Source organism: Molossus molossus, unplaced genomic scaffold (genome assembly GCF_014108415.1).
Source record: "Molossus molossus isolate mMolMol1 unplaced genomic scaffold, mMolMol1.p scaffold_m16_p_3, whole genome shotgun sequence".
NCBI classification, from domain to species: domain Eukaryota; kingdom Metazoa; phylum Chordata; class Mammalia; order Chiroptera; family Molossidae; genus Molossus; species Molossus molossus.
In genome coordinates, this window is record NW_023425366.1 from 93,433,244 (window position 1) to 93,461,025 (window position 27,782).

Consider the following 27,782-nt stretch of genomic DNA (forward strand, 5'->3'; position numbering starts at 1 on the left):
AACCAGACACATTTTATTACCATTTTAAATATACTGTCTAGGAAACTGACAGTAAAGACTTAGATAAATAAGTTTTTTTCCTTAGTCATTAAAAACTTTTCCTTAAAAGCTTTTTCTGTAAATGTAAAAACTATTTCATGCCTTATAGCAGGCAACTAGTATCTTTAATCTTGAGATATCTTTAAATAGAGATTCAGCTTCACTCAAGATCAACCGATTACTTCCCAAAGTCCCTGCAGGGTGAATCCATCCTTCAATTTCTCTGGTACAAGCCCCAGTTCTTCTGCAAATACAGGTGCACAATCGTGTTGCTTATTGCCGGCAATAAAATAAGCCACAGAAGCGTCCGGGTGATCCTCAGAATCTATTTCTACGTCATCTTGAATTTGTTCAACTTTCAGAGCTTCAAGGGGCTGTGGTTGCTCTTTCATCTCAGTATCCACTCCGATTTTAGGACTGGCAGGATGGACTTTGTGAAGTGAATTGATTTCTTTAACTGATGCTTGTAGTTTTCCCACAGTATCTATTTTCAAAGCCAAGAACCTAGCCTCCACTCTGCTGAGAGATTTCAACGACAAGAGCTAAACCATATTTTGAATCTCTGATCTTCATTGGACGGACTTGCAGATACGGTGTACTAACGTTAAAACTATCCATATCTGCATGCCACACAAGGCTCACATTGGTAATAAAAAGGTTCCTAAGTTTCTCTGATCACCGGATAAATTCCATACTCCACTGATGTTCTTGTGGTAATCATCTTAGTTGCTTATTTTGTCCTTTTTTTTTTTATCGTCACCTGAGGACATTTTTGCATTTATCTTCAGTTAGAGCTGGAGGGAGAGAGGGAAGAAGAAGGAGAGAGAGAGAGATACCAATGTGAGAGAGACACATCGAGTGGTTGGCACCTGCACGACCCCAACCAGGGCCGGAGACAAACTACAACTGAGGTACGTGCCCTTAGTGGGAACTGAACTCGGACTCTCTGGTCGGTGGGCCAACGTTCTAACCACTGAGAAAACTGGCCAGGGCTTAGTTGCTTATTTTGAATTAGTACACTTCTCAGTTTAAAACCACTCCCAGCCAGTGTGGCTCAGTTGTTGAGCATTGACCCAGGCACCAAGAGGTTGCCGTTCAATTCCCAGTCAGGGCACGTGCCCAGGTTGTGGGCCTGATCCCCAGTGGGAAGCATGCAGGAGGCGGCCAACTGATGTTTCTCTCTTTCTCCCTCTCCCTTCCTCTCGCTTTAAAAATCAATAAAGGAAAAGATTTTTTTGTTAAAATCGTGATACATTTTAGAAGTTCCACATGCTCTGTGGACTGCAATCACAGAAGTAAAAAGCTAGAACTTCCAAGAAGCAAATTTGTAGATCTAAACTAAAAATGAGTACTGTTACATTGTATTAGTATTTAAAGAGCTTCAGTCTGGCCTCACAATTTAGAGTTAGCAGTCCTTGTTGTAATAGTCGATACGCAGTCATAACCGACAGAAAGAGCGAGTCTGGGTAATGCCAAAGAGGACAGAGAGTTCTTAATTTGTTACTAAGAGTCTACTCTCCCCCCATTATTTCCTTTGGTGTCTTCAACTGAATTTAAACTTCTCCAGGCCTGGTTTTTCTTTGTTGGGAGGACAGGTCACCGACTCCCTGGTCCACCCACAGCATGCCCAGCACCACATGGTGACTGAGGCCTGGGTAGGCCCTCTCCACAGTGGTGGAGCTAAGGTTACATTTTATAAAATAACAACTTTTCTATCTCTGGGTACTGTCTTTATTATTCAAAACACATGTCTAAGAGATATTTTGGTTTTCCAGGCTTTATGTCATGAAAGTGTACATAGATATGTAAATGTGAATCGCATGGTGTGGATGGGTACTTGTTTTTCACGGAAGATGTATGGCAACTTCCCTTTTAGGGTCTTTTAAAATTGTGTCCAGCCCTGGACAGTTTGGCTCAGAGGTTAGAGCGTCGGCCTGCAGACCAGAGAGTCCCAGGTTCAGTTCCCACTAAGGGCACGTACCTCAGTTGCAGTTTGTCCCAGGCCCCGGTTGGGGTCATGTGGGTGGCGACCAGTCGATGTGTCTCTCTCACACCAATGTTTCTCTCTCTCCCCCCCCCTCACTCCTGCTGTATCTGAAGATAAATAAAATTGTGTCCAAACACTGGTTCTTTTTATTCTAATTTAGTATTTGGACCAGGCTTCATATTAATATGACCAAATTGCAATATATATTTTTAAAAGGAAAAAAAATACATTAAGTTTTATTGATTGTAGCAAACAAAAATGAAAATGCTTTCAGTGTTAAAATGTCTCTTTTCCAAAGATGATAAATTTTCATCAGTATTTGCCTGCATCATCATTTATATCATCAAAGAGTTATAGATTAATACAATAAATTTTCTAATAGAACAACTTTAAAGTAGTATTTATTTCCATTTCATTCCATTATTAATTAAAGAGAGGAAAAAACTTATGCTCCTACTGGAAAAATTAGTAGTTTTTCATGTGTGGCCTCATATTACCTTATATATACATTTAAAACACACTTATATTTTGTTATATTTAATTGCTTATGTACCTGCTCCCCTTTCAGACTTCTTGTTCTTTAAAGATGGGCAACATTTATTCATATTAGGAGCCCTAGAACCCAGGTTCGTGCCTGATAGTCAGGTCTTCCACAGATAGCTTCAGATTATCTTATATGGATTTGCTTTTTAAATCTCAGTAGCCTGTTAATGCTTTCTTTTATAATTAAAACAGTTTGAAACACTCACTTTATAGCACTGTGTTCTGGGTATCAAACAGGAATAAAACATCGTTTCTTCTCTCACTAGTTGTTTATTGACTGAGAGACTGGTGCCAAGCACAGCTGGGGATGCAGGGAAATATAAGACATGAGCTATTTTTGAGTAGCTCATTATTATTATTTATTAGGGAAATAAAGTATCTTACTAGCTGTGTGACTTTGGGAACTTACTTGACTTCTGAGGGCCTTGGTTTCTGTATTGTATGATGGTGGAAATAATAGTACCTATTTCAAGGAATTTTGTGAGAATTTAGTAGTGTCTGACATGCAGTAGATAAGTGGTAAAGGTTAGCTATATAACCATCATGAAAAATTGACTAACAATATGATCCAGTTTGCTATAACCAGATGAGTTATGAGGCTTGTAAATCAGGAGTGAGCATTTCATGAATATTATAAAACCTACATGTCCATGTGACCATTGCCTGATCTATTTTTGTACTATAAAAAATTCCATACATATTTTATTTCTGGAGTAGTAATTTTAGAAAAACAGTAATAATACGATTTCATCTTCCAGTAATATGTTATCTTCCTACGAATTGTGAATGCTTTTAAAATGTTTGGGTGTGGGCTTCTGGGAAGATGGTGACCTGCTTTGCATTCCCATCCTGGTAAACACAGCTAGCTGTCCAGAAAGAGTCCGGGGCTGACCTTGGCAACCTGGAGAGATTCCAGAGACTTTAGGCATCAAGTCCTTGAAAGAAGGTGCAGGTAGGGGGCAAAATTGAAATGGAGTTGCGGGTGTGGGGGACTGTGGAGAGGGTATATGGGGAGAGCCAGCCAACCTGGGGGGGGAAACCAAGAGAAAGTCAGGGAAGAATGTCTCTGCTGCTTGCCTTCTGAGCAATGAGAGAGGCTAACTGTCCCTGGCATGATGCCATCTCAGGAGGGGCAGTTTTCATGTTGGGCTAAGACCAAACTTTTCCTACTTGGACTTGTGAACTAAGAAGCCTTTTGTCACATCAACAAAGGGGCCAAGAGGATATCCAGCTGCCCACTGAAAGAAAAATTCCTCCTCTGTCAATACACAAGCAAGGACCAGAGAGATCCACAGAAGTGTTGAAAATCAACACGAATTGGCAAAGAAAGGTCACAAACCACGTGAACATTGCAGCCCAGGTAGGAGAAAAGCTGAACTGGAAACCATAACAAACCTCTAGTATGGAGGGGAGCCAACTGTGTAGACAATGGAAGAAAACCTGGATAAAATATGAGTAAAACACTCCAAGGGATATCATTATCAGAACAGAGAAAGCTTTCTGGGACTGGAAATACTGATTTCCCAATTTAAACATGTGATGGAGGAATGTGAAGACGGACAGAGTCTGGGAACTGCCGAGACTAATTCATGTTTCAGAAGATGAAATGCAATCGAGTAAAATTCCAAAAATGCTCATCCCGGGTGAGAAAAACAGGAAAGACTGATCCAGAAAGGGAAAAAGAGAAACCGTGGGAGACGTAGTAATCAAATAAATAATAGAAGAAAACGTCCACAAACTATACCCCTCTGTACTGTGAATCTTTTGGCTATTCTGATCTTTCTTTCAGATAGGAAAGGATCTACTGGGTTCATGGAACAGAAGTAATAAAAAAGTATGGAAAGACAGCCGGGGGAAATTTCTGAACTCTAAGGATAGAAAAATAAACTTAGAACGATACAAGCAGAATGAACAGGAACGATGATTAGTTTGAAGGTAGAAAGTGGAGGCGGGCACGGGAACAGGAGGCCAAGGGGGAGAGGGCGGGACTGCCTGCCGTGGGGTTGAGTAGCTGCCCGCTGTGCGCCTGCGCGCCTGAGCATCCCAAGACAGCAGCTACTGGACAGCGACTGTTAACTAGCCGCCCGTCCTGTCTGCTTCAAACCTCCGGCCCAAGCGCATAACCAGGAAGAGTCAGTGGCATCAGGAAGAAGAGGAGCCGATGTAATGGACTGGCACAGGATAAGCTACAGAGCCCAATGTTTATCGTTTTTAATGGAATAGCTATGTCAGAATCCGCAAAAGGGTGATCAAAATTGGAAGCCTTGAACAGCAGCGAAGATTAGAACTTTCCCCTTTCCTGTTGAAGACTGCGATTCCACTCCCATGGTAAGCTGCTGGCTGATGGTACATTACACTTCTTCCTATGCCGATGGTCGGGACTCCTTCACTGACGATAATGCAATAGAATAATCCACATATGCCATCAAGTGGATTTTTTAATCCTCACCTGAGGATATTTTTCCATTTATCTTCAGATAGAGTGGGAGGGAGAGTGAGAGAGAAACATTGATGGGCAAGAGACACATCGATTGATTGCCTCCCACACGACTCTGACTGGGGCTGGGGAGTGAACCACAACGAAGGTAAGTGCCCTTGACCCACCACCCTTTGGTCCGCAGGCCCATGCTCCAACCACTGAGCCAAACTGGCCAGGGCCTGCCATGGTATATTTGATGATTGGCATATGATTGAGAGATGAAGGAAAAAAGAGATCGTGTAAATACCTAAAAGTAGAATTTGAAGTCTATTAATTACTTGTAACCCTAGTAAAAACATCACAAAACAGAATAACCTTCTGAACTAATGCTTGGGCCTTTCTATTTTCCAGGCTTCTACCAAGCTCTGTAGGCTAGTTTCACTTTAGCTGCATCTTGGACAGTAGGACAATTAGGGGAACAGACAGGAACATTGTCTTCTCTGAAGGTCCAGCCATGATCAGGGACTTGAGACATTTCTTCCCCAGTGTTTAGGATAGGACTTTAGATGCCATACTGGAGTCAATGTAAAGAACTCAGTGATTGTAAATGAAAGCCAAAGTTCATTGACAAATTAGTTATTACATATTGCATGCAGGTCTGGGGCTTGGTGCTGGCTTCCAGGCTTGCGTTCTACCAAGCATACCACACCGCAAAGGATTATGGAGAAAGAGGTAGTGTTTGTCATGATGCTCCAATGTTTGCAGTCAGGTTGTAAGATTGACTTTATAGTCATTACCTATTTCATATGGCTGGCAAACCTGATTTGACAATAATATGTTTTTATGCTATACAATAAGTTAATCAGTATATCAAAATGTAAATGTAAGAAAAGCCAAAATGATTAATTATTTTGCTTCAGATTAAATATCTAAATCTGGTGTATAACAATGTAGAAGAGGGTTTTAGTTCTTTCTATGCCCTGATGTTTTTATATATTAACAAATTATTTCAAATTGAGTGAAATTTAATAATTCAAGATAATAGTTTTTGAGTTGTACTCATCTAAACATGCAAGAATTTTTTTATTTTTCACACTTACTATATTCGAGGAGAAAATACAAAAGAAACAATTATTGTTTAAAAAATAATAATCAAAAATTATAAATATCCCTATGGTCTTGCCTATGTATTCATGGGATTCTAGTTATTATCATTTTTTTAAAAATTTGCTATCATCCCCAGAAATATTGGAAAGATTTTTTTTAAATAAATGCTTTTAGAACTAAGAAACTGGTAGAGAGGATCCTGTTTTCAATAAGTTTATCTAGAACAGCTACTGGCTCTTGAGCTGGTGGTAAATAGAAATGAGGTCAATGTAAAGTGGAGGTGGTGTTAGTTTTTATGCGATGTTTCTGATTCAAAGGGAGCTAAAACAGGAGGAGTCAAAGTACAGTCTTCAGCAGGAAAGAGGGAACTGTAATCTTGGTTACTGCTCAGTCATCACTTTTTTTTTTTTTGGTACGTGCCCCTAGCGGGATTCGAACCCGGGACTCTCTCGTCTGCAGGCCGAGGCTCCAACCGCTGAGCCAAACTGGCCAGGGCAGTCATCACTTCTTAAGAAAGGCCTTTCTCGACCACTGTGCCGGTCACAACTATCATCCTATGTCCTGTGACCCTGCCTGTCTTCTTGAGGCTTAGTATCTGGAAAAAATCTTATTTAACCTTTTTGTTTAGTTATGTATTGTTTGCCTTCCCAAATAGAATATAAACTCTGTGAGGGCAAGATTTTTTCCTGTGTGGATCACCACTGTATCACCAGAAACAATAGTATCTGACACGTGACAGGGGTTCAATAAATATTGATTGACTGATTGTTTGAGTGAATGAGTGAATGATGGCTTCTGCTAACCCAGGCGATGCGAGTCTGGCTTTGTTCTTCCTCAGCATTCTTCTTAGGTGGCTGGGAAATGTCGCTCCTTCAGTCCCAGCCTGCATTGCAGTAATTCATGATGAGAACTGCAAGTTCAGGAAACTGGCGACCTACCGGATAACAAGAGCCTGTCTGCCTAGTAAAATATTTTCTTCTTTCATCCCACAGCTCATGTCAGGTTTCTGATCCTTGAACAACAAAGCCCGGAGCTCCAGCGGTTTTGAATGTCAAGAGTATTTTCTTCATCTTTGTCAGCAGATATTGGTAGGGGGTGCGCTTGAATCGGAAATGTTACATCTCTCACTCTTTGCTCCCAGGGGTCCATTCCAGCTAGTTGTACTTGTTGCTGGTCTCCCTCCAGCCCTCATTATCTTCCCTGCCCATCCCCCAACTCAGCCTTTGTCCCTGCGGCTACTCCTGCAGCATATGTGCCCAGGTCATGCTTCCAACAGTCATGACCGAGTGCTAGAGGGGAACGAAGGAAAACCCTTTTCTGTAAAATGAGGGACTCCTTTGACAAGTGTCTTTGGCTCAAAGACCCCCATTGGCCCAAACTGAACTTCCTGAGACCAGCACATGCAGGTGAAGACTTCCTCCCAGGACCAGACTTGCGTCAAGCTGAAGAGAACCTACCCAGGTGTACCTAGGTACAAATACACCTGGTCGGATCCGCTCTGTGGAGACATCTGCATGGTCTGCTCTAAGGTGGTGCTCTGCTCCTTTTACTGAAATCCACTGTTCCGTCCTTTCCTTAGGTCCAGCCCGGTGATCCCAGCGGTACGCGGTCCATGTTTCACAATCAACTCTGTGAAAAACTGAAAAGGCACTGGTTTGTAGCATTTCCCCATTTCCAGGTGTAACTCCTCCCACGGTGGCCCAGCTACAAACAGGACATCGCTGGATGTGGAGTTGGGAAGAGAGTCTCAGTAGCACACCATTCTGTAGTTTCTCCACAACACAATAAATGAGAATCCCATCAAGGGCATAAACTAATAGTAAAAGGTAGTAAAACAATCAAAATTGCTGAATTTTAAGTACCTTTAAATGATCACTCACTGACTTGTAAATTTCTATACCTTGATTTTAATCATGGTGATGTTTAACAAATGGCTCGCAGAATTCCTGAAATGCTAACTGTTGGCTCTCAGCAAGCCCATGGGAGCCACTTTAGCACATGACTGTTACCTGCCACACCCTGATTTCCGACCGTCCAAACAGTGATCTCAAAACACTGACGTTAATTCACACAAGGAGCTCAGAGCACATGTCCTCCAGCCTTTCATTTTATGTCCAGAGGGACGGAGGCCCATTAAGTTTATACATTCAAGTAAGCATTTGTTTACTGAAAATGCCGTGAGCTGTGTCTTCTCAAATGTATACATTTCTGATGTACTCGTTTTACCAGAGAAATAGATAATAGGCACTGGGTTTCTTCTTTCTTAAAAGATCCTCAGACTAATTTGGCCTTGAAGGAGTCCTCCTCATTAGTGGCTTTCCTGTGAAGCATTGAATTGGAAGATGACTTTACTCGAGGGCTCTGGGCTCCTTGTAATATATAAACTCTTAGCATGACAATTTATTGACGAATTGCCAGTCAGAAAAAAATACACATATGCACAGAGCTATTTAATGATGCTATTGTTTATAATTATACACAGAGTTCTTTAACTTTGCAATAGAACCTACTTGAGACATGTTCCAGGATGAATGCCCAGTAGCAGAGACTATTAGAAAAAGATGACTATGTTATAAGGACTGGATTTCTTCACAGTGCACAAGTTTGAAAAATATTCACTTTAATATTTCTATTCACTAAATATGCTGGGCATTGATGAAAAGCAACTGCTTGAATTGCAGCTGCAACATTTGTTTTAAAGTCTTTATTATTTTATTTGTATTGCAGGTAGGTTTTATTTCTGGCAAAAAGTAATCTAGCGTTGAGTCACTAGACAAAGATAATTTTAAAACACTGGAATGTAAGGCAGGCATTTTCTTACTTGTCTGAGATATTAAAAAAAAAAAAAAAAAAAACAAAACCTGACAGCTTAAGCTGAAATATTAGACTCCAGAAAGAAAGTATTATTTAAAAAGTGGAGGGGAAAAAAAAGCTAGAAAAAATAAAGACTCAAAATATTGCTATTTTTCCTTGTAGAGAAAAGTATAAGGTGGGTGCCAATGAACACCTTTAGACTTGGAATGAGGAACCATGTGGCCATATTAATGACAAGAAAACACCTTTTGGTTATTAAGAGTGCCGTTTCCCTGAGCAGGGTAACTGATTCTTCTATGAGCTCAGCACCTGATACATAAAATAGGTTTTCATTAAGTGAATTTGATTGAATAAACAAATATCAAAACACTATGTACTTTATTAAATGCTGTAGACACTTTAAAAGCCAGTCAGTGTTAACATACATGAATCGTAAAAAGCCGCAGTGCTGTTAAACAAAACTTTAAAGACTAAGCATAATCTATTAAAACATTATCATGCAACTCTACATATCACATAATACAAGACATATTTCCCTTTTGACTGCTACTGGTTCTAAAGGCAGACTGATTTAAGCCAGGACAGCATCTCTTGGACTAATCTTGTCACCAAGGAAATGACTTCAAGGAAAACATTTCCTTGGGTGTTTGCCTCCTGAATTACTCACTTTAAAAAACCCGGACTTCCTGCTTTCTAGTCAGAGCTCTTGTACTGTTAGACATTGGTTCAGAGGCCAAGGGAAAACAAGTTCTCCGAGGAAAACCAGCAGCAGCTCTGAGAAGCAGTGGCCCTTTATCTAGTGACAGCTGGCTGGTGACTTCAGCTCTTAAGGGTGTGATCAGCCAGAATCCGAATCCTCTGGGCGCGGTGGATTTCTTCTGGACGTTTTGACTTTCAGCTGCTCTCGGCGTCCTGTTCCTTCAAGCATGCAAAGTGGAGGATGCTGCTTGTGCACAGCCATTCCTTTGTTGATTAGAACAGAGGTCTTACAGCATCCCTCAGTAGAACTTCAAGATCGATGTTGGTTTGACTTCTCTCTGCCTGTGGAGGATCATTTGTTTCCTTCACCCTTCCTTGAACTCCTCCTCCACGTTCTTCTCATCTCAGCACGTACAAACCACACCATCTCTTCTAAGCACTGATGTGTCAGGCAATGAAGACTTTGCTCTTGTATTTAAGGAGTTCTGATCTCATTTTATGGTCAGTCACAAGCATTATTTAAGTCTGCATATTTGATTTTATCTTTTCTCTCTATACTTTATTATCTTTATTGCCCATTTTTGCAGTGCTCTCGACGAGTCCTTTATTGTGACTATTGCAAATTCTTTCTAGGATTGAGAGGAATATACTTGAAATGATATTCAAATTGAAATCATTTGAGCCCAGCTGGTGTGGCTCAGTGGACTGAGTCATCCCATGGACTGAAAGGTTCAATTCCCGGTCAGGACACATGCCCAGGTTGCAGGCTCGGTCTCCAGTAGGGGGCATACCGGAGGCAGCCAATCGATGTTTCTCTCTCACATTGATGTTTCTCTCTCCCTTCTTCTCTCTCTAATAAAAAAATCAATAAAAAAACATTTTAAAAAAATCTTAAAAAAGAAATCATTTGAGAATGATAGAAACAAGAGGGAAAGTGAAGTTGTGAGGAGTGGTAACACATTTCCAGTTTTGACACCTGTGTCATCTCGATCAAGGTAATTCATTTCACTTGACACTAGTCTGAGCCCATCAGATGCAATCTTTGTTTGTTACAGTGCTGTTGCTTTTTACTTCTAGCATTTCCTTTTCATTCTTTCTTAGCATTTCCACGTCTCCTTACATTGTCCACCTGTTCTTGCATGTTGCCTATTTTTCCACTGCATCCCTTAGCATATTAATGATAGTAAAATTCCTGGTGTCATCATTTCAACATTTGTTCTACATCTGACTTTGGGCTAATGCTTGCTCAGTCTCTTCAAATTTTGATTTTACCTTTTACTATGCCTTGCAACTTTTTTCAAAGAATGTATTGATTGATTTTAGAGAGAGAGAAAGAGAAGGAGAGAGGGGTGTGGGGAGAGAGGGAGAGAGAGAAGCATCGATTTGTTGTTCCACTTAGCTCTGCATTCATTGGTTGATTCTTGTAGGTGCTCTGACCAGGTATGGAACCAGCTGAGCTGCCCAGACAGGGTGTATGCCTTATCACTTTTTGTTGAAAGGTAAACATAACATTAGGTAAAAGAAACTAGGGTGACCAGGAACGGTACTGTAATGGTAAGGTAGGGGAGGGGACATGATCTCTAGTCCTGTGATTGCTCTCATTTTCTTCCTGACCTGTGTCCCTGGGCTGTGGACTTCGAAATGGTCCCTCAGTTCCCTCCAGGTCCTGTTAGGTAGGACAGGCGAGAGGGGGCTGGAGATGGGTACTTCCCTTCCCCCAGGTCAGTCATGCTCTGGTTAAGCAGTTCCAGCTGAGTCGGGCCATGTTAAGCAGCCCAGAGTGCCCAGGTTTGCTTCAGAATGGCTCCTCCCCCTCGCCCTCCCACAGCTCCAGGGGCGTTTCTCCACTGTTCTCTGTGGGAACCTGCTCTGGGTCCTGGTGGTGAAACTTACAAAGCACGAGTGTGCCTTATGACTGGGTCCCCCTGGAGTTTCTTTACTCCCAAAGACTTGCTCTCCCCGAGCCTCTGGCAGCTGACTGGTTCCTGGCAGTGCAGGGGGCCCCTGCAGGGCCTCGGCACAGGTACACTGAGACGCATCCACCTGTCTGTCTCTTCACACTTGGGAATAGGTTTGCCCTGTGACCTCACTTCTCTGACGCAACGAAGACGAGTTACTGGTTTTTCAGTTTGCTCAGCTTTTCACTGGTTGTAAAGTGGCGTGGCGACTTCTAAGCTCTTTATGTGCGGCTCTGGAAAATGGATGTCTGAGATATCCTTTTTATGTCAAGGAAATGAACACATCCCGAAATTATGCGTTTGAAATTACGTGCAGAATCGATGCTGAATTCTTGCTTCTTGAATATGCAGACGACCTTAGTCCTTGGTTCAGTACTACACTGAAAAGGGCCTACTGTGTATTGCTGGACAGGTTCAGTGCTCACCCTTCAGCTGTTTTCTTCTTTTATCAATAGAAGAAATGTGCGGTTTGAAAGTTTCATTTTTATCATTTCATGTAATGCTTTTTATAGATATGTGTATATATATGTATATGGATATATGGATATAGTACAGTGTGGAATTATTCTTATCTTGTTGGAGCTTCTGGTCTAAACTAAACTCTCCTCCTTTTATGTAGCAACCATTCTTTCTGGTGTGTGATAGAAAAGCCAAGAGAAAAGTACGAATGCCTTTTCCTTGGTGCCTGCTAGTCATTAAAAGTTCTAAAATGTTAAAATGCAGCTATACATGTCTTCTAAGAATAAGGGTAACATATTGATTGAACTGTCTTTAAAATCAGCGTGAGCAGCTGGGCTTCCTTGGCCCGAGCCAGCCCGCTGCCGATTCTTTTAAATGAGTGTAAAACCCATTCAAACTGCCCTGTTCTACACGTTTTTCCTTCTGGTTTTCTCATCCAAACACGTATGAAATAATGGCTGAACCCTTTCCTGTCAGTACAATGCCAGGTAATAAATCACTTTCTGTTTTAAGTGATAAATTATTTCATTTATCTCTGATCAAGGAATCCAAATGGTTGCATAAATGGGTAAGACAGCTCCAAGAGAAATGGGGGTTGGATATCACCGGAAACCTTTTTATTTCTTTGCAATTATCTTCGGGTATCTTGTTCAGTGGTCTCATTATTTTGAATATTTGTTAACATTTGTGCTTCTGCTATCAGAAGCTGTTTTGCCCACATTCAAAATTATATGTGATCAATCTTAAGTTTTTTTAAGGTATTATCGTGATTTAAATGAAAATGGAGTACAGTCATTTATCACTTTTGAAAGCTAAAGATTTTTTTCACAGTTCTTCAGCACACCCATGAGATGGGGCTACACTTTTCATGACTAATCCACAGCTCAAAGCTCACACTGGAGTGTAATGTATTATCATGTCCACACAGACATAATGCCCCATAGCTTTGCTATTTGGGGGGGGGGGGGGAGATGCTTAATCCTCCTCCAAGGACATGCTTAGTGGGAAGATGGGAGAGAGAGAGAGACATCGACGTGAGAGAGAAACATCTGCTGCGTGCTTTCTAACCTAGAAAACATTCAGACGTGTGGGCACCCAGGTCAGGGGAGACTTAGGTAAACGGCAATTGCCTTGAGCCTTCCCTCAGCTCGCTTCAGTCCTGGCTCAGTGCAAGCATGTACGCTGACCTGGAACGGGCTATGAAGATGTGTTTGGCTGGATCTAAAGAGTTTCTTAGATGCCTGGCCTTGAGGTAGGTGCAAGTCTTTAATAAAAGGCAACAAATTTGAAAGGTTCTAACCCTTTTTATTTTTTTATTTGATATTTATTTTATTTTTATCAATTTGTTTTTGTTACAGATGTTTCTCTCTTTTCCCCTATTGACTCCCTCCTCCCCACCCCACCCCCAGCCCTTCCCCAGCTTTGTTGTCTATGTCTATGCATATACATGCATATAAGTTCTGTGGTTTATCTCCTCCCCCCCAAGGCCCCCTCTTTTGGGGTTTGTCAGTCTGTACCCCACCTCTATATCTCTGGGTAAATTTTGTTCATCAGTTTGTTTAGTTCATTATATTCCACAAATAAGTGAGATCATGTGATATTTGTCTTCTGCTTGGCTTGTTTTGCTTAGCATAATACTCTCCAGGTCTCTCCATGTCATCTGAAATGATAAGAGATCTTTCTTTCTTACAGCTGCATAGTATTCCATTGTGTATATGTACCACTGCTTTTTTATCCATTCGTCTACTGATGGACACTTGGGTTGTTTCCAGATCTTAGCTATTGTAAATAGTGCTGCTATGAACATAGAGGTACATATATTCTTTCTGATTGGTGTTTCAGGCTTGTTAGAGTATATTCCTAGAAGTGGGATCACTAGGTCAAATGGCAGTTCAATTTTTAACTTTTTGAGGTAACACCATATTGTTTTCCATAGTGGCTGCACCAGTCTGCTTTCCCACCAGCAGTGTATTAGAGTCCCCTTTTCTCCACACCCTCGTCAACACTTGTTTGATGATTTGTTGATGGTGGCCATTCTGACAGGTGTGAGGTGATACCTCATAGTTGTTCTAATTTGCATCTCTCTGATGATTAGTGACGTTGAGCATTTTTTCATATGTCTCTTAGCCATTTGTATGTCCTGTTTGAAGAGGTGTCTATTTAGGTCCTCTGACCATTTTTCAATTGGATTCTTTGTCTTCCTTTTGTTGAGTTGTATGAGCACTCTATATATTTTGGAAATTAATCCCTAATCTGATGCATCATTGGCAATTATGGTCTCCCATATGGTGGGTTTCCTTTCCATTTTGATTCTTGTTTCTTTTGCTGTGCAGAAGCTTTTTAGTTTGATGTAGTCCCATGTGTTCATTTTTTCCTTTGTTTCTGTTGCCTTAGGTGATGTATCAGTGAAAATTCCTCTGCGTATGATGTCTGAAATTTTGTTGCCTACGGTTTCTTTTAGGATTTTTATGGATTCATGAGTCACATTTAAGTCTTTTATCTATTTTGAGTTTATTCTGGTGTATGGTGTAAGTTGATGGTCTAGCTTCATTTTTTTGCAAGTAGCTTTTCAATTTTCCCAGCACCATTTATTGAAGAGACTGTCATGACTCCACTGTATGCTCTTGCCACCTTTGTCAAATATTAATTGAACATATTGTCTTGGGTCAATTTCTGGGTTCTATATTCTGTTCCATTGATCTATCTGCTTGTTCTTGTGCCAGTACCAGGCTGTTTTGATTATAGTGGCTTTGTAGTATAACCTGATATCTAGTAATGTGATCCCTCCTACTTTTTCTCTTTGTTCAAGATTGCTGTGGCTGTTTGGAGTCTTTTTGGTTCCATATAAACTTTTGAAGTGTTTGTTCTAGTTCTGTGAAGTATGTCATTGGTATTTTGGTGGGGATTGCATTGAATCTATAGATTGCTTTGGGTAGTATGGATATTTTAATGATGTTAATTCTTCCTATTTATGAACAAGGTATGTGCTTCTACTTTTTAAATATATTTTTCTATTTCTGTTTTTAGTGTCCTGTAGTTTTCTGCAAATAGGTCCTTTACTTCTTTGGTTAAGTTTATTCCTAGGTATCTTAATTTTTTTGCTGCAATGGTAAATGGGATTGTTTTTTCAATTTCTCTTTCTGTGAGTTCATCATTGGTGTATAAGAATGCTGTCAATTTCTTGATGTTAATTTTGTATCCTGCTACTTTGCCAAATTCATTTATTAAGTCTAGTAGATTTTTGATGGAGTCTTTAGGATTTTCTATGTACAATATCATATCATTTACAAATAATGACAGTTTCACTTCCTCCTTTCCAATTTGGATCCCTTGTATTTTTTCTTCCTGTCTGATTGCTGTGGCTAAGACTTCCAGTAGTTGAATAAGAGTGGTGAAAGTGGGCATTCCTGTCTTGTTCTCTTTCTTAAGGGGAATACTTTTAGTTTTTGCCCATTGAGTATGATGTTGGCTGTAGGTTTTTCATATATGGCTTTTATTATGTTGAGATATGATCCCTCTAACACTTTTTAGAACAAAGGTTGGATGTTGCAGCAACTGTCTTGTGGTATGTCATTGGGAATAGAAGCTGATATTCATCTCTGAACCTGCTAATCTGTTGTCATCATGACAGAAATAACCCTATAGTCCTGAAAAGAGATTCTCTAAAAAGGACTCAGAGATGCTCATTTCATGGACTTGACAAAGAATTTAATTCAGTTGTTGAAAAGACAATTAAGGGTCAGAAATGAAGAGGAGACCTTAAAGAGGGATTCTAAGAGCTTATATGAAACTGATTCTGTATTTCCATGACATTTACAACTGACACTGTCTCATAGAAGTGCTAACTTAGCGCATACATACTCAAATCAATTGTTAGATCAGTAAACATGTGTTGGGGGTGATAAACTGGTAAAAAAAAAAATCCAAGAAAACAATTTACCTTGTCTTACAATATATTTTAAACCCAACCTGTTCATCTTGTTTGTTATTTTTATGGCTAGGTATTTTATTTTTACTTATTGATTCAGTACTTGCTTGTTGTGAATTGTTTTAGACCAGACAAAAGTAAAGCAAAGTCACCTTCCAGAGACAGCCATAAGAACGTTTTGTTCTTAAATGCACAACCCAAAGAATCATTCTGTATGCACTGTTTCGCATGCATAATAGTTCTTGCTAGTCCGTTCTATTTATTCACCGTGTGGTCCACGTCATCACTTGCCTTTGGATGTGTGTTGTTTCCGAAAGCCCAGTAGAGTTTATAGGGCAGCACTGTGACACATCCCTTTAGTCTAACCATCAAACTTACAAAAATGTTTAAAAGTGGAAGTTCTGGGTCAAAGGATATAAAAATGTCTGAAGCATCTAATGCCTGTTACCTATTTTTCTCTGGAAGATGTAGTATCAGTATGTTTTAACCTTTTAAAGGAGTGGGCTGGAGGGGAGCAAGTGGCTGGTAACTTCCCGTTCCACAGTGAGCAAATGACCCGTTTTCTTACTTGAAAATGTCAGCGGTTGATAGAAGACTGAGCAGAGTTTAGATTCCTGTCTGTTGATAGATGTCAACTTGTAGGCCATGCATTTAATGGAAGGTACCAGTTTCTCTCTTTCCTCCTCTCTCTCCCCAGTGAGCCAGGTTTCCCTAGAAAGACAGACACCTAAGGCAAAATCACTACAAAGCCTGTTGCTGGTGCCTGGGAGCATAAGAAATTAACAGGGAGGGGATAATTAGCAGCAAAAGGAAAAACAATGAAAGCTTTTAGCCCTGGCTGGTTTGGCTCAGTGGTAGAGCCATGGCCATGGACCAATGAGACGGGGGGTTTGATTCCAGCCAAGGGCAGGTACCTCAGTTTCAGTTCATCCCTGCCCAGGTCTGGGTCGTGCGGGAGGCAACCAGTCGATGTGTCTCTCTCACATCGATGTTTCTCTTTCACCCTTCTCTCCCTCCTACTCTATCTGAAGAATAGTAGAAATAGATAAAAATAAAAGCGCTCGGTAAGAGGTTGAGGAAAGGGACATCAGAGAGGCTGCGTGTTGTCTGAGACGCAGACCTTTGATCAGGAAGAATGGTCCACGTTTGAGCCAGGGACTTAAAAGTAGGCTACCTTCCTTACCTCTGATTCCTCTCATTGTTAGTTACACTTGTGGTAAAAAAAAAATTACTGGGGAAAGCCAAGAGGGTCAGACTTCCAAGGGGCCCTTCGGACTTAAAAGACTCTCTGCCCATTCTGTCAAGGCCACGTGTATAAGGGACTGGATGCGCCAAGGAGAGCAGCGAGAGGGAAATGGGGGGCGGGGGGAGGTTGTACAAGGCAGATGTGAGGAAATGGGGCTTTAGATTGCAAACACAAGCAAGAAGGCGAACAAAAAATATTCCCCGGGTTATCGCAATTTTCTAAGTGAATCTTCTTTAACAATTATTAGTGTGATGTCATAAATCACACTATCAGTCAATGACTAAAGTCAAATGTGAAAGATGCGTTATTTCCTAAAATATTACTTCCTTGCATTTATTCCTTCCATAACCAGGGAGCAGGCCTCCTCTTTACCATCTATGTTATTTCACTTCTCATGGATTTTGACTCTGAACTTAAAGATCTAAAAGTATACAATTTCGCAAACCACATTGTGACTCCCAGGGACGAGGTAATTGACACTGACTGTAACAGCAGCAAGTGTCGTGTTAAAAAAACAAACTCAACAGAATAAATTTGAAGACCTAATTGGCTTTATTAAGCGATTTCATGACTGGAGCTTGGTCCCATCTCACAACTAGAAGGACAGCCTGAGGGGTTGTATACAATGGACGGTTTTGATAGGAAGCAAGGTGGGGTAAGGGAGCTGTTAGTGAAAGAAAAAAAAAAGATTATTTTTAATTTTAATTTTATTTTGGGGCCAGGATATCTTTTCTTTGGGGAAAGGCAAGGGGGAGGGTTTGTATCATGTAGACAGATTGCCTATTCTTTCCACAAGGGGTTGGGAGAGACTGTGTGACTGGTTACCTTACTGGTGCTTGACCAGAAAATTCTAGACTGGCTAATTAAGATTATGTTTCTGGAAGAGGTTGAAACTGCAATTAGATCAGGTATTAAATCCAGGTTTGGTATCATGGACTTTTACTACAAGTGATGCCATTTTAGGTCCGCGGGTATTTTTTCTTGAACAGTTCTAATTGCTTATTTGCAAACTAGATCTTACAGTATGGCTATGCCCCAGAATTGTTACATAGCCCTTTGCCCTTAATTTAACAAATGTTGACTAAGAATTAATTTTGTGCCAGACATTGTGCTAGATATCAAGAATAGAAAAATAAATAGACGTCAGTTAAAATATGGCATGGCGAGCTATTTCTGCTACCTGCGCTCTACTTGATGAACTTGGACAACAGCCACGCCATTTCTCCAGCTATGGAGGAATGCTACTGAGAGCATGAAACTTGGCATGGCCCAGTGAGGAAGCCAAGAAAGGATGCATTTTTTATTTTGATCACCCCAGGCAATGAGTGCTCCAAAAAAATTGTTTGAACTTCCTAAGAACTCTAACAACCTCTTGCTTAGAAAAATACAATTAATTTGAACCTGTGAGGGAGCTGCCCAAGTCTCCTGGATCCCAGACACACCACTGAAGGGTTGGTAGGTGCCACATTGAGAGAAGCTACCTTTGCAAAAAGCGGAGGACCAGCCAGCTCTGAAGGGGACAGTTGAGATCACCTAATCACGTGGAAATCTGAACGTTCGGAGCTCTCCTACCCACTAGACTTCTCCTTCTTCAGGAAAGAGGCACAGTCACAGGACAGAGTGAGAAAATGAAAAACATGTTCAAATATGCAGTGATTTAGGGAGGTACTGTGGAGATGTTTTTCTATACCTAAAACTCTTTTAAAAAGATAAATTGAGCCCTGGCCAGTTTGGCTCAGCGGTTAGAGCGTCAGCCTGCGGTCCGGAGAGACCTGGGTTCGGTTCCCGCTAAGGGCGCGTACTTCGGTTGCAGTTTGACCCCGGCCCTGGTTGGTCGTGCGGGTGGCAGCCACTCGATGTGTCCCTTCACGTCGATGTTTCTCACTCTCTCTCCCTTCCTCTCTCTCCCTCCCATTCTATCTGTACAAAAAATGGAAAAAATATCCTCGGGTGAGGATAAAAAAAAAAAGATAAATTGAGGAAAGAAAGAAGGTCACTCAATATGAACAGAGGAAAAAATAGTTGACTACTACTATCACTTTGGGATAAAATAAAGGCTAAATAAAAGTTGGAATTAACGTTTTTGACAAGAATACAAATATTATAAACTGCAACAACACAGAAGTAGGAATGTGACTCACAGATTGGCAGAATGAGAGGGAAAAGGGGAGATATAATGAACTTAAGTATATTGATTGACACATTTTTCACAGTACAGGAGTGTTAAAAAGATACTGTCTCCAGGTGATAGTTCAAGAAAAGTATAATAGGTTTGTTAAAGAAATAACCGAGGAACTAAAAATAATATAATAAGCAAATAATCAGATGGTGCAGTTGGGGAAATGCCCCATCTCAGTGGGAGGGGACAATATATTAATCATTTTTATAGTAGAAAGTTATTAGGTGCTGCTTAAATGAAATAAATCAAGGAGTAAGGACTTAAGTGAATTATATCAAGTAATAAAAGCTACAATTCATTGGAAGAAAAAGCAAATTTCCAAATTTTTAGAAGGAAAACATAGATAAACAAAATACATTCAATAGAGCAAAAGGTTAAAATCTAAAGGTATATTAAAAATAGAAGGAGTTGCCCAGCTGGTGTAGCTCAGTGGTTGAGCGTCAACCCATGCACCAAGAGGTCACCAGTTCAACTCCCGGTCAGGACACATGCTAAGAAATACAAAACGCAATGGGGAGAAACACAATAGTAGTGGGAGACTTTAATTTTTCCAGTTAGTCCATGATAGACCAAACAGACAAATAGGTAAGGATAGAAGGGACCTAAAGAATGTAATGAATAACAAGATACGTTTAATTCTATCCTCTGAAAGCACAGAATACACTTTAAATTCACCCTGTAACATTTTATGGAATTGTTCACAATTATGCTACAAATGCAAGTGGTATATATACAGAGGCTATGAATTGAATGTCTGTGCCCCCAAAATGCATATATTGAAGCTCTAATCCCCAATAGGACAGTATTTGGAAGTGGGGCCTTTGGGAGATAATTAGATCATGAGAGTGGAGCCCCCATGAATACAATTAGTGCCCTTATAAAAAGAGACACAAGAGAGATGATCTCTCTTTTCTACGTAAAGACACCGCAAGAGGTGGCATCTGCAAACCAGACGGAGGGCCGTCGCCAGGGACCTGCCTGTGTTCACCTTGATTCTGAACTTCCAGCCTCCAGAACTGTGCTTATGTTGTTTGAGCCAGCCATTCTATGGCACCTCTGTTCTAGCAGCCCAAGCTGACTAACATATGCTTTTAAATGCTCAAATTATGCATAATTTTTAAAAACACAAATTTAGGCAAGATGCTATGTTTCATTTTGGCAGATTGGAAAAGATGATCGTGTTCCATAATACACGGAATTGTCAAAGACAGGGACAAAAAGAAGCTCATACACTGTTGACAGAAGCGAAATTTAGTAAGCCACCTTTAAGAATTGTATGTTAGAGCCCTGGCTGGTTTGGCTCAGCAGTTAGAGCGTTGGCCCACAGACCAGAGAGTCCTGGGTTCGGTTCCTGCTGAGGGCACGTACCTCAGTTGCAGTTTGTCTCTGGCCCCGGTGGGGGTCATGTGAATGACAGCCACTCTATGTGTCTCTTTTACGTTGATGTTTCTCTCTCTCTTCCTCCTTATTTTTCTCCCACTTTATCTGAAGATAAATGAAAAAAAAAAAAAAAGTCCTTGGGTCAGGATAAAAGAAAAGAATTGTATGTTAGAAATTTAACATAGTTATACTCAGATATGTGCTCAAAGGAATGACATGCTGTTATGCAGAGAAAAGGTCCATCACAGGCTCATGGGAAAAACTCTAAAAATATGTTAAAGGAAAATAATGTTCTGAATAGGTTTTGTAACATGCCAATGTGGGGGAGGAAGAAACTTTCCTCTACCCTCAAGCATGAGACAGACTAGCAAGAGAAAATAACTGGATTTAATTACATATGGGAACCCCACGTATATGAGAGGTTCAAAGACAGAATGTATATATGACATATATGTATATATGGATATGGTGAGGCCCCTGGGGGCTTCCAAAGGTAATTTCAGGGCGAGCACATGTTCAGGAATTATTAGTTTACTTTGCTGTACGGATAGGTCAAAAGTTATATCTGGTGATGCTCTTATCATGGCCAGAGCCCTAACTTAAATTCTTCTAGATAGTTCAGGAGGAGAGGGCAGTAGTTTCTCTTGAGCCCACAGGGTCTTACTTGCTTTTAGTTCAAAATAATCTTCACACCTGAGGCACACCTTAGGGTGGCTCGTTCTGAACCCCTGCACCATCATGTTATAGACATTTGTATGCGCCCATGAAACTTCTTGAAGGACACGCACACAGAAACTGATGGGGTTGCTTCTGGTGAAAAGATAGTTGTTCTGGAGCAAAAGGGAAATTTGTTGTTTTATTTTTTTTCCTTTTTTAAAAAAATGTTTTATTGATTATTTAGAGAGAGAGGAAGGGAGAGAGAGATAGAAATATCCATGTGAGAGAGAAACATCAATTGGCTACCTCCTGCACGCCCCCTACTGGGGATCGAGCCGTACCCTGGGCATGTGCCCTGACTAGGAATCAAACCGGGAACTCTCAGTCCATGGGAAGATGCTCAGTCCACTGAGCCAGGCAGGAAGGTAGTTTTTCATTGACCAGACCTCTGTACTGATTTTTGATGTCTAAACATAATGAACAAAATAAGCTGTCGAGCAAAAGAGATCCAGAGTCATGGAAGTAGGGACAGACTGACAAACCTCAGAGGGACAGGGGGTGGGAGTGGGGGGAAGAGATAAATCAAAGAACTTACATCCATGTACGCACAACCAATCGACAGGGACACTAGGCTGGGGAAGGCAGGAGCGGGTGGGAGCAGGGAGGAGGGGGGTCAATGGGGAAAAACTTAATTAATTAAATAAATAAAAATAATCTGCATTTCTGTGATGAAAAAATAAATAAGTATTAGGTTTGCAAATTTTACAAAAGAGAAGAACATGATGAATGAGAGAGACGGGTGCCCCTGAGGAGCCTATAGGCTAACGGAGGAGACACACCTGGAAATTGCAACGCGAGGTGAGAAATGATCGACTGTGTTTGTGCAGATGGAGTGTGGAGGGAGTGCCGAACTGCAGAAGCAATTCTCTTACAAAAGTAGGAGAAAGTACGGCCTGGTGGTACCTCCCCCACTTCTTTTCTTCTTATCCTGTGAGCATCTCAGCTTTCTTGGAGAATAGGCCCCATTTACCAAGTTGAAACATGGAGTTCTGTTGTACCCGCGAACAAAGGGAGCAAAAACCCAAGAGGAATGGTTTCTCAATAGAACAGGCCATGCTCTCCGTGGGGAAGGATCGTTCTTTGCTGCGGTCTTCTCCGACTAGTTTTCTCTCTCACTCCTTTTATTTCTAGTTGTCCTCCAGGCAGGGTTGAGAATCATGTTCACAGTTTGCTGCTCTCAGGAAGTTTATAAGTAAAGTATGTCCCATGAGTGGGCACAGACGGTGTTTCTATTTTAAGTGAATTCTCCCATCCCGAGCTACGGCCTAGCCCGATGGCTGTGTCGTCTGTGGCACTGGCTCTGCCGGATGGGACTCGGTGGTGACGGCGCCCTGGCAGTCCCCCTGAAGGCCCTCTGCACAGTGTGACATGCCTCCCCGCTTTGTGCACGCCGGGGTCTTTGATGCCGCGACCCATTGTTGGAAACAAGGGGCTGCTTCATCTTGACGTGGACAAAAGGGGTGAGTTACTGAAAAGCCTGGAGGAGTTAAGTTTCTCACAATAAATAAATAGTCTGGGAAGCATCGGCAGCAATACAATCCTTGAGAAACGCATTGATCTTTGGGTTTCTCTTCATTGTCTGCTCGAGTTCAGAATCCTGTGCTTCTAAAAGAAAAAAAAAAAAATGGAATGTTTAAGTGTGTGAAACTATAGTCTGTTAGATGGGTGAAAGTCCTGTGTGTGTAGGCCCCATGTGACAGATTTCCTTTGAAAGTTTCAGAAATCTTATGTTCAACTTTGATTCCTTTCATTCTGCGCTGTTCTTAACCCCAAAGCTACTGCCTTTCGGCACCGTCACAAAAAGACGCCTGGTTGGTTTGACTGTCTCTCTGCGTCTCGTGGCTCGATGCCCCCCTTGCAGTTCAAGAAATCTTTGAAAATGAATGTATTCTCTATATTTAGAGTTTATACCAAACTAACTAAAATTATTTCATTAGTTAACATAGTCAAAATTAATAGGAAAAATATCCAACTGTCTGTCTGGTGAGTTCTCCCAGGACTCCTATGAGCTTTCTTGTTGGTAAAAGTGAAAAATACCTGTAGCAGGAAATTCATACAATGTTTCACTATTATTATATAATAGCCAGTTTGCAACCAAAGCCAAAGCAAACATGGAAATAAAGTAACTAGGGATTTACAAATATTTTGAAGATCAGAATTATATCAACATTATATTCTACATTTCCAAAAAGATTGTTTTTTCACTCAAAATAAAGGTTATAAAAATGACAAACATATGGGTCAGTTTTGTTCAGCAGTTAGCGTGTTGGCCCACAGACCATAGCGCCATGGGTTTGATTCCAGTCAAGGGCACATACCTCGGTTGTGGTTCGGTCCCCGGCCCTGGTCTGGGTCATGTGGAAGGCAACCAGTCATTGTGTCTCTCTCACATAGATGTTTTTTTCTCTCTCTCTTCCTCCCTCCCTCACACTCTATCTGAAGATAAACGGAAAAATATCCTCAGGTGAGGATTAAAAAAAAAAAAATGACAAACACAACTTAGAATTATTCATTATTCTGTACTTTAGTCTTGTCATTGATATTACTTGTTTCTAATATTACAGAAAGAGCTGTTGCTTCATATTGAAATGGAAGTTTTCTAATATTAGAAACAAGTGTCATTGATATTACTATTTCTAATATTAGAAAACTTCCATTTCAATATGAAGCTACAGCTTTCTGTATTTCATAACAGAGAGAATTTAGATGATGTTAAAAAACCAAGTTATTGTAACATTATTTGAGCATCATTTCAACTACATACTAAGAGCATATATAATAGCACAAATAATGTGACCTAAGCTGTGCTAAATGAAAATAAACTTTAACTTCCTTCACGTTGAGAATTTATTTTAATACAATAATAGAACAGGTTTTTAAATTTTAACCCCCCCTTTCTATAAAAATGCTGATTTTCCTCTGTATTGTATACTTTGTAAAGTTTCTGAAATCGATTAATGATTCAGATTGGTTTCCCCTTGCCAAGCAATGTGCTGATTCTCTCTGTGATGGACGGTTTTCTTCATAAAATGAAAAATTATGTCAATATTGACTTCAGTAAGTTACACTAAGACAAACTGGCCCCCTAAAGATTATATCGTGCTCTTCAAAGTCAAATAGAAATGAATCTCGGATCATCGTCTGTTTGCAATCATCGGCATCCCTGTTATTTCCTTCTGTTACTCACTACAGGTGTAAGAGCTAAACATCCTTCTCTAAATGTATCAAAGGTAACCTGATGGTTGACATCAAGAGTTTTGCCAAGTTTCTTTCATTTCTGTTTCTATCCAATCATTAATCCATACTCTCTGACAAACAGCTCAAGATCAGTTTCCTATTTTCTTGTTATAGGAACTCGGTTTAGTTTCATATCCCCTGTCCTTACCCCAGTACCTGGCCAGCAGTAGATCTGTATCTTTGTAGCAACCAGCACACGTGCCAGACGTTATTCCAAACTCTGTGTACTAACTCATTTAATACTCACAGCAAGGAGTATTAATGGTAAGAACTATTATTCTCCCCATTTTACAGGTAATAAAACAGGGAGGTTAAATTCCTTGTGCAGGGTTATATGATGAGAGAGTGGAGGAGCCAGCCTTGAAACGGAGGCAGTCTGTCTCTAAGTCCTGTGTCCGCAACCACGGAGATGTACATGCTCAAGCAGTGTTAACGTCGCAGAACTGGCTGATTGCACTTTCACAGGTGCCTGGACTGAAATGCTGAAAGAGGGAGGAAACTTGCTTGGCCGATGAGACATGATAACTCAAGTGGCAGCTGGATTATGTTCTCACAGACCTACCTTATGTTGTGCTACTTCAACTTAAATACCAAAGAAATGTTTCTTTTGTATGTGGTGAAATACTGACAGTTTCTAAGTTCTCTCAGAGATCATATGCAATTTAGATTTGCTATTTTCATCGTTAAGTCTATTTCCCTTTAAATGTAAAATTCCCTTTAATTAACATGCAGATCACGTCCTCTTCAAGTGTTCTTCACTGCATTTCCATGAAATCATAAAAGTATAACCGTTCACGTTTTCCATTGATTCAACAAACAATTGGTATAAAAACTATCTCCGATTTGTATAATTCACTGAAATAAATAAGGCTCTTCTATATAAACAGTTTTTATTCTATCCCCCGACAATGCTGCAAGGTAAGGGTGGGTGTGACATTCATTTTATAGATAATTCAAGAAAGAAGTTAAGACACTTAACAGGTGTGTTACACTTAATTAAGGAGCTTCCCCCTTATGCCATGTGTATATAGATAATACAGTGTTGGGTGCTTGGCTATGGATACATGTCCTTTTCCTCAAAATTCTAAGGGATCCAATAGCTATGATAAAGGGGGCCAGGGGGCTGTGTTATGCCATAAGGCAGATACTAAGTAATGTTTTGAGAAGGGAGTGATTATTTCTAACTGATGGAGTAAGGTGTGAAAAGAAAGACCCAGAAGAACATCTCCCAAGATAGTTCTTGAAGAATGACTTACAAAAAAGATGCAGAAGACTATTTCAGGTGGGACTAACCAGAGTAAAAGTTCTCTGGTTCCCAAAACACAGTAGACTCACCTAACCTGGAATACCAGAAGAGTCTGGAAAAATATATAAGAAAAAATAATGTAAATACATGACTGATGTTGCAAGTGGGAGAGGCAATCCTTCTGATATTGGGGGGGGGGGGGGCTTGAAAGCCAGAACAGAAGTAGAAGCTAATATGTTGGATCAACAGGTGGGATATTAGACCCACAATTAGGTTTTACAGTCCTAGAAGTTAAAGACTTAGTGTTCACATGGGAACAAGAGTCAATGCTTTTGCTCCCCATGAAAATATGAGCTGGAGCCATAAAGCTAGGAAAGGTCACTTGCTCCATGGAAAGAAGCTAGAAAAACTACATATTCAGGACCATGGATGGTAAAGAATGTCTAGACCAGTGGTTCTCAACCTTCCTAATGCCGTGACCCTTTAATACAGTTCCTCATGTTGTATGTGGGCGTATCTGCATGTGGGCAGACCCGCCTGGAGATGGATAGAGAAGCCATGTCTTGGTTCCTAAGACCAATGGTCTTAGGCGACCCCTGTGAAAGGGTCGTTCAACCCCCAAAGGGGTTGTGACTCACGGGTTTAGAACCACTGGTCTAGGGCAATACATGGGGGGGGAAATTACCCCCCAAAAAGTATATAATTCATTTGGTAAAACAAACATCAATATTCAAATTTGACATAAAAAATAATTCAGAGGCTAGTGATAGACGTAGGGTACCAGATACTACAAAAGTCAATATTATTCTGGAGTGTCACTTCCACAAGCCAAACCACATAGGATTATCAAAGATAAAATAATTCCTACTAAAGATGAGCTCATAATAATCATTATAAAACATATAAGGAAATGATACACCATGGTAAAAAATCGGCAAACTCAGTAAACAGAGGAGTAACACCTCCAGGAATTTGAGATAAGAAAGCAATATGAATGAGAAAACAAAATAAGTATGCTTATATTAAATAGAGGAATAAAAGAAGGAACAGAATCCATGAGAAAATCAAGACAATACAAAAGAACAAGCAGATTTGAGAAAGAAAAAAAAAAGGTATCTCTAGAAATGAAATACGTAGTCATTGAAACTGTCAGGTTCAAACAACAGATCCTACACAGATGAATAAAGAATCTGTGTCAGCCATGAAATTGCGCCCTTAGCTCTGTTGTGGGGACCAGAATTGACGGATGGCCCCAGGTGCTTTGCTCTAAATCTATACCAGTTTCACCCCGAGGCCGTGCTTCCAGCAGCCTGGCCCCAGACAAGGCTGAGTGCGAGGGGCACTAAGGCAGACCCAGTCCTGAGACTCAGGACTCTCCCCATGAGTAACTTTCTCCCAAGACTTTCCATTGGCCTGGCTGGAACTTTCTCGGGGAGTTCAAGACACTGCTTACCCAACCCGCCTTCCACTCCTCCTTTCTTCATGGGAGTCAGAGCGACTTCAGCCCCTTACCTCCTCCGGCTCCCACCATCATTGCCCTCAGTAAATCTCTTACAGTCTAACCTCATCGTAATGGCTGCTTCTCAAGGGACGCAAACAAATGCAGAACAAGATGTGAAATACAGATTTGAGAAAAATTATCTAGAAGGCAAAAGTACGATATAAACTATATCCATCTAAAAGTGAGGGCAGTCCTGGCCAAGTAGCTTAATCGGTTAGAGCATATTGTTCCAATATGCCAAGGTTGTAGGTTCAATCCCCAGTGAGGGCACATACGACAGTTAACCAATGACTGCATAAATAAGTGCAACAACAAATTGACTC

At 40.7% G+C, this 27,782-nt stretch overlaps 1 pseudogene; it reads right to left on the minus strand.

Moving 5' to 3' along the window:
* Positions 1–209: 209 nt before the first annotated feature.
* On the minus strand, positions 210–27,526 carry LOC118642083 (annotated as a pseudogene).
* Between the last annotated feature and the right edge of the window lie 256 nt (positions 27,527–27,782).